Source organism: Triticum dicoccoides, chromosome 7A, assembly GCF_002162155.2.
Source record: "Triticum dicoccoides isolate Atlit2015 ecotype Zavitan chromosome 7A, WEW_v2.0, whole genome shotgun sequence".
Taxonomy (NCBI): domain Eukaryota; kingdom Viridiplantae; phylum Streptophyta; class Magnoliopsida; order Poales; family Poaceae; genus Triticum; species Triticum dicoccoides.
This window is the reverse complement of record NC_041392.1, coordinates 49,169,010-49,177,384: the sequence shown is the minus strand read 5'-3', so window position 1 is coordinate 49,177,384 and position 8,375 is coordinate 49,169,010.

The window sequence follows — 8,375 nt, the reverse complement described above, 5'->3', positions numbered from 1 at the left end:
CGATCCGTGCTTAGGACGGGCCACCTTCACCTGAGGATATCTTGAGGAGGGTGCATGTGGCGGGTAGGCCGATGCTACCGAGAAATATGCTCGATGCTGCAACCGGTGCTATGCGGAGTCTGCATGACAGTGTTCTTTCTTTGGAGAAGCGGCGTCTCGGAGAGAAGGATATGGCATACCCGGTTTTCGCGGCCAAGGTGCCAGAGGGCAAGGGCTTTGTGGATAACTCTATCGGGGGTACGATCGTCCTGCGGTTTGATGACATCCACGCTATGTTGAACCTTTATCCGCTGCACTACACCTTCGTTCGGCTATTTTCGCTGAGTATGGAGATGCGGATCATTCGCGACAAGACCCCGGACATCGTGATAGTCGACCCCTTCTACATGCGTGCCAAGATCTTGGGCAGCACTGGGGACCGGCAAGTCGCGAGTTCTTACCTCGAAGGCGTCATTCTGGCAAACCAAGATAAGGATAACTTCCTCGTGCCTTACTTTCCCGAGTAAGTCCTCCCCTCAACCGCCCCGTAACATATGAATTCTTAGATTTCGATCGTTTTTCTTTTAACATTCCGTGTTTTCTGCAGTGACACACATTGCACGCTCATCCTCCTAAGCCCCAAATATTCCATGGCCACGTATTTCGACCCGGACCGTCAGTCGAACGTAGACTACACAAATGTCAAGAAGGTTCTTGATGATGTTCTCTCCGGCTACGTCAAATCTGGAGGCACCTTCACCAGGCCTATTCGTAAGTACGGCAAGCACGTGTTCTCCCACAATGCGACGTTCTGCTGCGTCAAGCAGCCGCCTGGCGGTCAGAAGGGTGCCTACTACGCCATCCATCATATGCGGGCGATCGTACGGGACCATCATCAACTTCTGCTACCGAGTAGACTCAAAGATTGGGCCGCGAGCGTGTCGGCGATCCAGGACGCGGACATCAGACAAGAATTCTTTCGCATCCAGTCGGAGTTTGCGGAAATCATCCATCAAGTTGTCATTCGTACCGCGGGGCAGTTCTACCTCAAAAATCAACCGTCCAACAGTGACATCGACACAATCCTACAAATGCAGGCTGACAATGCCCGTTCTTTCATGACTCCCATGATAGACGGCGGCTTCATCCACGCTCCGGTCCCTTGAGTCTCATGTTGTAATTAAATTTTAATGAACTTGTAGTATGTCTCTTTGGTTTCGAGAGTCGTTCGACTTAAGATGTAATCGATGCTATTAATGTCTTGCTTTTCTCTTCCGATCGTTCTGTTGCATACTTATATATTGCTTATGTATTGTCTGTGAATTGGTACTAACATTTCGTTTGGCTACTGCATAGCGATGCCGTGGTATGTCGTGTACAAGGGTAAGGTTCCCGGAGTCTACGACGACTGTGAGGAGTGTCGGAGACAGGTTCACCGATTCAGCGGTAACAGTTACAAAGGGTAGGCCACTAGGGCCGAGGCCAAATCTAGATACGCCCGCTATCTAGCGGGAGAGGGGAGGGAGTGTTGGAGGAACCGGATGAAGACGAGTTTCATCGTGATGATGCTCATCGTGATGACCGCAGCTCTCTTCTATGTGATGGTAGTTTAGATGATCGATATCGACTTGTAATGTGAAGACAAACTCGCGGTCTCGAGACTTGTAATATAATGTTCTATCTTTGTTCGGTCTTTTTAATTCGGAGACTAATATGATAACTTGTATTCGGAGACTAAAATGATGAATTGTATTCAGAGACTAATCTTCTATTGTATTCGATGAATCTGTTGTTGATGTGTGCTGTCTATATTTTGTCCAATTATACATTTTGTAACCTGTGCAAAAAACAGAAAATAAAAAAATAAAAAAAACCTAATATTCATACTAATGGCGCATCACATCATAGTGCGCCATTAGTATGCCAAAGGATACTAATGTCGCATCATGCTGTCGTGCGCCATTAGTATGCCGAAGTTACTAATGGCGCATCTTGCTGTCGTGCGCCATTAGTATGCCAAAGCACCTGGGTATACATGGTCCCCTGGGAGGCATACTAATGGCGCACTGTTGTATATACTAATGGCGCATCTGGGGTGCGCCATTAGTATACCAGATACTAATGGCGCACCTGTGGTGCGCCATTAGTAAAGTATACTAATGGCGTGCTACTAATGGCGCACCACTAATGCGCCATTAATGGCCAAATTAGGTGCGCCATTAGTAGGCCTTTTCCTAGTAGTGTCACCTCCTCCTCTTGCGCCTATAAAAGGGAGGTTGCTCCTCTAGTAGGCCTCCAAAACTGCACCTCTTTGAGTCGTGTACGGGAGAAGGGTGATAAGGTTTTTGAGGAGCGCTCCGCGCGACTACTGACTACTTCGTCACGGACGCCCCGGACTCCGTCGACTACTTCCCGACGTCGACAACCTACTCGACGACATGGCTGACGAGGACACCGACCCCAAGTCCAGTGCCGCCGCTGTGCTGCTGTCCCGTACGTGTTCTTGTCCTTTCTGTTTGAGGTCCTGCCACAATTCCTTGTTCTGGTGATTGCCCTAGATATGTTAGCTTGCCCTACTTTCTGCTCTAGATAAGAAGCTTGGTTATGGTTCATATATGCAGATGTTATTTACCTTCTCTCTGTCTGATCGCATGACTAGTTTTATCCCTATTATATTAGTCATGCTTTATCTAATATTTCTATTAATAAAATCATTCGGTAAATTGCTCATATTTCCAACATACGGCAGCCAGCGCGCCATCGTGTTTTGGATAGATTCTATGGGTACCGAATCGCGCAGCCCCCGCAACGACTCTGCGCCGCATCTCGGTATGGCAACCACTTGTAGGTGCTCGGATCTCACTCATCGACGGACCACCGGCACAGCCACGTCCGGCGGGCGTTGGCCAGGCTTGGCACTAGCCCAATAGCTGGTCGGCTCCCCGCTACAATTCGTCAAGTGTGACGACTTCCGATGGATAGTGTTGTGTGGAGTTTCAAGCATGCCGAAACATCTTAGATGGGTGTTTTTCAAGTACAAAAAGGATGGGGTGAGTGCTTTATGTTACAATTGTTCCGCGGATTCGTCGCAATTTGGAGCTTTTTGTTTGCTCAAAATTGTGTGTAGAATGGATGCAAGTTTTGGTATTGGGAAGAAGAGTAAATCCATCTATTGATATCAAGGAATTTGATAGATGTTTGAGCACTACTTGCTATAGTAGAGACTAGAGATGATGCAATATCGAATTGTGTGAAAGCAAAGAAGTAAGAAGTGTGCAAGCTCGAGAAGCCAATTGAGGAAACCATCAATGTAGAAAATGAATACATATACAAAATATTAATCCAACTAGTGGAACCAATTTTTAAGGTCAGATTTCTATTTAAGTGTGTAATTTTGGTTGTAATTTTCTTTGTATCGGTTCTCGTAGCAAGGAATTTTTGAATCATGTACTCCGGTGTATCAAGATGTTGTTCAGTAAAAAAAGTAGTAAAGTTTATTTTGGTGGCTGAACATTAAATGAATTTGAAAAAAAATCCACTAAATTTAGGAGATCGGCAGGTCCGACCAACACATAATGGAGTAAAACTACTCCAGTATGATTTACTCGGCGGTTTACTTCTCTATTTTTTAGAGGATCGGCTAAAGATGCTCTAAGCGACGTTTCAGCACACTAACTCAGTAGTTATCTTTGCTTGTGATGTTCTAGAAACATGCATAATTTCAAGATCCAACTGATATGCATTTCAGAGGTATGTAAGTTTCATACCTCTAAAGTAGTTATGTGCTTGAACATGAATATGTGCGTGTTCACAGAACTCCACCGTTTATGATATTCTAGAATTATGCCAAATTTTAAGTTCCAACTCATATTCATTTCAGAGACATGTAAATTCTATACCTCCTAAATAATTTTGAGCTTCAACCAAAAACTTTACTTATTTATAGAACACTCCATTGCTACAACATAGTTGTAACTTCTGAGGTTTTATTTGAAAACGTGCAAACATGTTTTATAAGTGCTATTCACTGTTTTTTGATGGATGTTTTCTCAGTTATACATGTGTCCATGTCTTGCCTATCTGAGTCTCTGTTGCCCTTGAAGCGGTCATCTATGTTGTCTTAGCGTAAAGGTCAATCTAATAATGTAGTATAAGAAGGCTGTCAATTTAGTTTGTTCCTGAAACTAATCACGTTTCTACTTGGTACGTAGCTAGTTTTGTGTGGCACGATAGAACTATATATTAAAAAGAAATGAAAACAATACTAAACATATAGTTTGGCGAAAAAGTTACGAAAGGCATGCATTGGCAAGACCTGCCACTCGAATTTAGTGATTTGTTTGCACTACTTACCACTTAAATACTAAATCAATGTACTCTTCATTTCTTGCATCTGCGAAACTGAATGCACTGTAGCTATGCTTGTTCAAGTGTTATGAATCGTTTCAAGTATCGAAAGACAAGCAAAATTATTTATCGATAGGGTTTTTTATATCTGTGCCCCTGGTTCCTTAGTTCTACTCATTCATCCACACGCTCTTAAATTTTGCTCAGTTTTGCCCACTCCCTTGCCCGAAACCCTCAGAAGAGGTCACAACGGACGTCGCCGTCGGGTCAGTGCTTTGACTGTTAACTATGACGAGTGGGGCCGCGTTGGGCGGTGTAGTTGTTCGACCATTGGGCTGTGGTTTCGTTGGGCCGTCCCTTGCATTAAACGCCTGCGCACGCCGCCACGACAGAAGCCTGCTATGCGTGCACCCAGCAAGCCTGCCTGCATGCGTCGATGGGCGCCGCCATGATGCACCGACCCGCCTGCATGCGCTGATGCGTGCCGTCACGATGCACTTACCGAGCCGCTTTTGTGCACGTCAGCCATCACGGATGCAGCGACGGTCGCTGCCGCTGGTTCCTCTCTTCTCGCACGCTTGTCTCCTCGATTTAGAGCATCGTTTTTTACGATCAGTTGCAGCCTTTTCAATCCACTCCCATCTGCACCCGTTTTGCTACGGCAAATAAATTGAACAAATATATTATGGCTGCATGCACTAGCTAGCTGGCTACATATTTGTGGCTTGTGTAAAAAAGAAGGGTTACTAACAAAGCGAGCTCTATAAGAAAACAATCAACAAACATGTAGTTAGGGCCAACAAGCCCATAGCACGATCACATAGTTGAAACTAGGAAGAACTTCATAATAGAATAGATAGAAAGCTTAATAATAGAACTTGATAAAAGGGCCAACAAGCCCATAGCATCTCCAACATAGTTCAATTACAACTTAACATAACATAGACTCAAAAAAAATAGATAGAGGGTTTAGAACCCTAGACGCCGCCTTCACCACCTTGCTCCTCCTCCGGGCGCCCTTCACAGCTCCTCCGGGGTGTTGTCGATGGGGTATGGAAGAGTGTGCATGCGCGACGCGGTGGGGAAGATGTTGGTGTACTCCATGAACATGTTGTGGGTGGTGAAAGCGATGAACTCGCAGCCACACCAAAACACCTGGCCGAGGAGGTAGAAGGCACCAAATGTGTTGGTGAAGTGGGCAAGGAGAGCAACTGCCACCCCGTTTTGGATGACTTCCTCGACATGGAACATCCTTGGAGATCCCCGCAGGAGGTGGTGATAGCCGGACGTGAGGAAGAACTAGGTGAAGTTCCTTGCGGTCCTCCACCTTGATATCGCCCACACACGTAGTGTGCGCTCAACGTACATGCCAGGAGGGTAGAGCCTCTCCGAAACGGTTGGTGGAAAGTGGTAGGTTGGTCCGGTGTACTGCATAGTTGAGGATGTGCTAGAAGAAGGAGAAGTGGTGGAAGAGCAAGAAGGGCAGATGGCAGAGAGTATGGGAGATGGATGAGGGATGGCAGAGGCAGAAGGTGGCTTAAATAGCCGTAGTGCTACGTCTTATTTGGCCGAGGCAATAACAGGGTTAAATTTGAAGTAGCCCATTTTCAAGCCCACTACAGCATCGGGAGTGCACACGCGTGGGAAACGGTGATTTGAAAAAGAAGAAGAAAAAGAAGCTAATTGCATGCATGAGAATCCGTGGTCATATATATTATATGAACAAACAGAGAAAACATTTGAATAGTTTGTGGCCATTTTGCATGATAAAATTAAATTTGGCCCTTAAAATTTGGTCATTTTGCATTTGTATAGAACAAAAAAACTAAATTTTGATACACAATGTCAATTGATTTCAAACGATGCAAAAAAATACAGAGCCAACACGTTCACAAAAAACAGAGCAAACGATGCAAAAAAAAAATGACGCAATTCGACGGCCCAACCAGAGCTTGGTTTCCTTTTGGGCCCAATAACAATGTTTTTTCACGGAGTCAGTGGTGGGCGAGCAGCTGAGCACAACCAAGAGGATCGCCTCTCGCGCATCGCCCCACGATCCAACGATGCGGAGCCGTCCTTGTGATCTAACGGTGTGGAGCCTGCATGCAGCCAGCCCACCTAATTCATTCTAGAAGACCAAATCTAAGGGATGTCGCTTGGCGCGAGGGTATGATCGGACGGCTGACATTGGGAGCTAGGGTTAGGTGAAACCCCGCGGGGTTTTGAGGGGTTTTGAGCTGGTCAACGAGGTTTCGAAGGCTTTGACTGAGCATAACTAATCTAAAAAAATCTAAAAAATATGAAACCTTTGCCGTTCGTCGTTTTATAAGACAAACTAACGAGGAAAAATACTAAACTTGGTCTATGGCAATTTCATGAAAAAACCCTAGCTGGCATGATCGAGGTCAAATGAGCACCATTAATTTAAAAAAAATCAAAAAATATAAAACCTGCGCACAATGTTGTCTTATGTGACATGTTACCAACAAAAAATCATATACTTGGCTATGGTCATTTTCATGAGAAAACCTTCACACATATGAGCTATCATGTACATGATTTCATAGAGTTCAAGGCGAGGAGGTAGGGTTACCTTCTGTTTTTGTAAAAATTTAAAAAATCAAAAAATTCACCAAAGCTTTATTTCAAAGTGAATAAGAAGGATCTAAAGTTAGTTTTCCATTTTCATATTTCGAACGTGTTTTAATAGTTTTTATATTGAAGCATATGTTTTCAAAAGAAAATGTAAAAATATGAAGATTAATTCAAAAAATAGCGAGACTTCGAATCTACACTATGAAAAGTGAATATGTGTTAATAAAAAACATTTGACTCATTTAGAGTATGTCGAGAAAAACTTGATTACAAATGGGCTTTTTACCCTAGCCTGGGAGCTCATTTTGAGCACATTTCTCAAATGCAAATTTATTTGACTTCCTCTAAATCACTTCAAATTTTGTACACATGATTTCCTACACAAACATAGATAGTTTGCCAAGGTTTTACTTGTTTTTGCATTTTCTTAAATTTATACTGTCCATGTTTGCCAAGGTTTACATGATCTCATTTGGAGCATGCATTTGATTTCCTACACAACATGTGTGATCATTGCAGCACCTAAAATCATAGTTCACAACATCTAAACATAACTAATCATAGATATGGGACAGACAAATATAACACATGCAAATTTAAAGACAGACAAATATAGATAGCAACCAGATTACTAGCATCAACATAGCCAACCATAACCAAATTCATGAAAACTAAATTGAGTTCAACAAACCATAACCAACGAGATTCAGTTCAACAAACCAAAAGTAACCCAACAGATAAACTTAAATATTGGTTCACAGCACCACATCATTGATCACATCACGCCGGAGTCAGGGCCTTCGCGAGGGCGGCATGCTGCCCCCTGATCATGTAGTCCTCCCCGCGAATCGCTACATCCTTCGCATGAGACAGAAGGTGATCGAAGCAGCCATCCCTTGGCTTTGGCTTGATGGTGAAGTAGGGACTAGACTTGCTTGCTCCCCCGCGTGCGCCCATCCGTGCTCCCGCATACGTGGCATGATTTGATTGAAACAAAATAAGACCTGGCCCCACCCCCTTAAAATCAGGGGGGAGATGATTAGATTAGAAAGAAAAAAGATAAAAAGACAGCCGTAGGATGGAGCGGGAGCACGGATGGGAGCATGGGGAGGGAGCAGGCAAGCCAAATCCGAGAAGTAGGGGCTGTGCCACTTCTTGGTCTTGCGGTTGGAGAAGGAAGCAACTCCCTTGGCCTTGATCTTCACCACCTCCTTGGCTGTGAAGGATGCCACGTCGCCCTTGGACACTTCATCTTCAGAATCATACTGCACACATGAATGAGTTACATTAATACATTATAGATTCATGGATACACTATGTCAAAGGAACTAAATGAACAATATAAATTTCAAGTAGGCTTACCTCATATTCTTCATCATCACTTTCCTCTGGATCATGCGGGTCGTACTGGGCCAGCTTCCTCTTTCTACCCCCCCCCCCCCAACCATCATCCT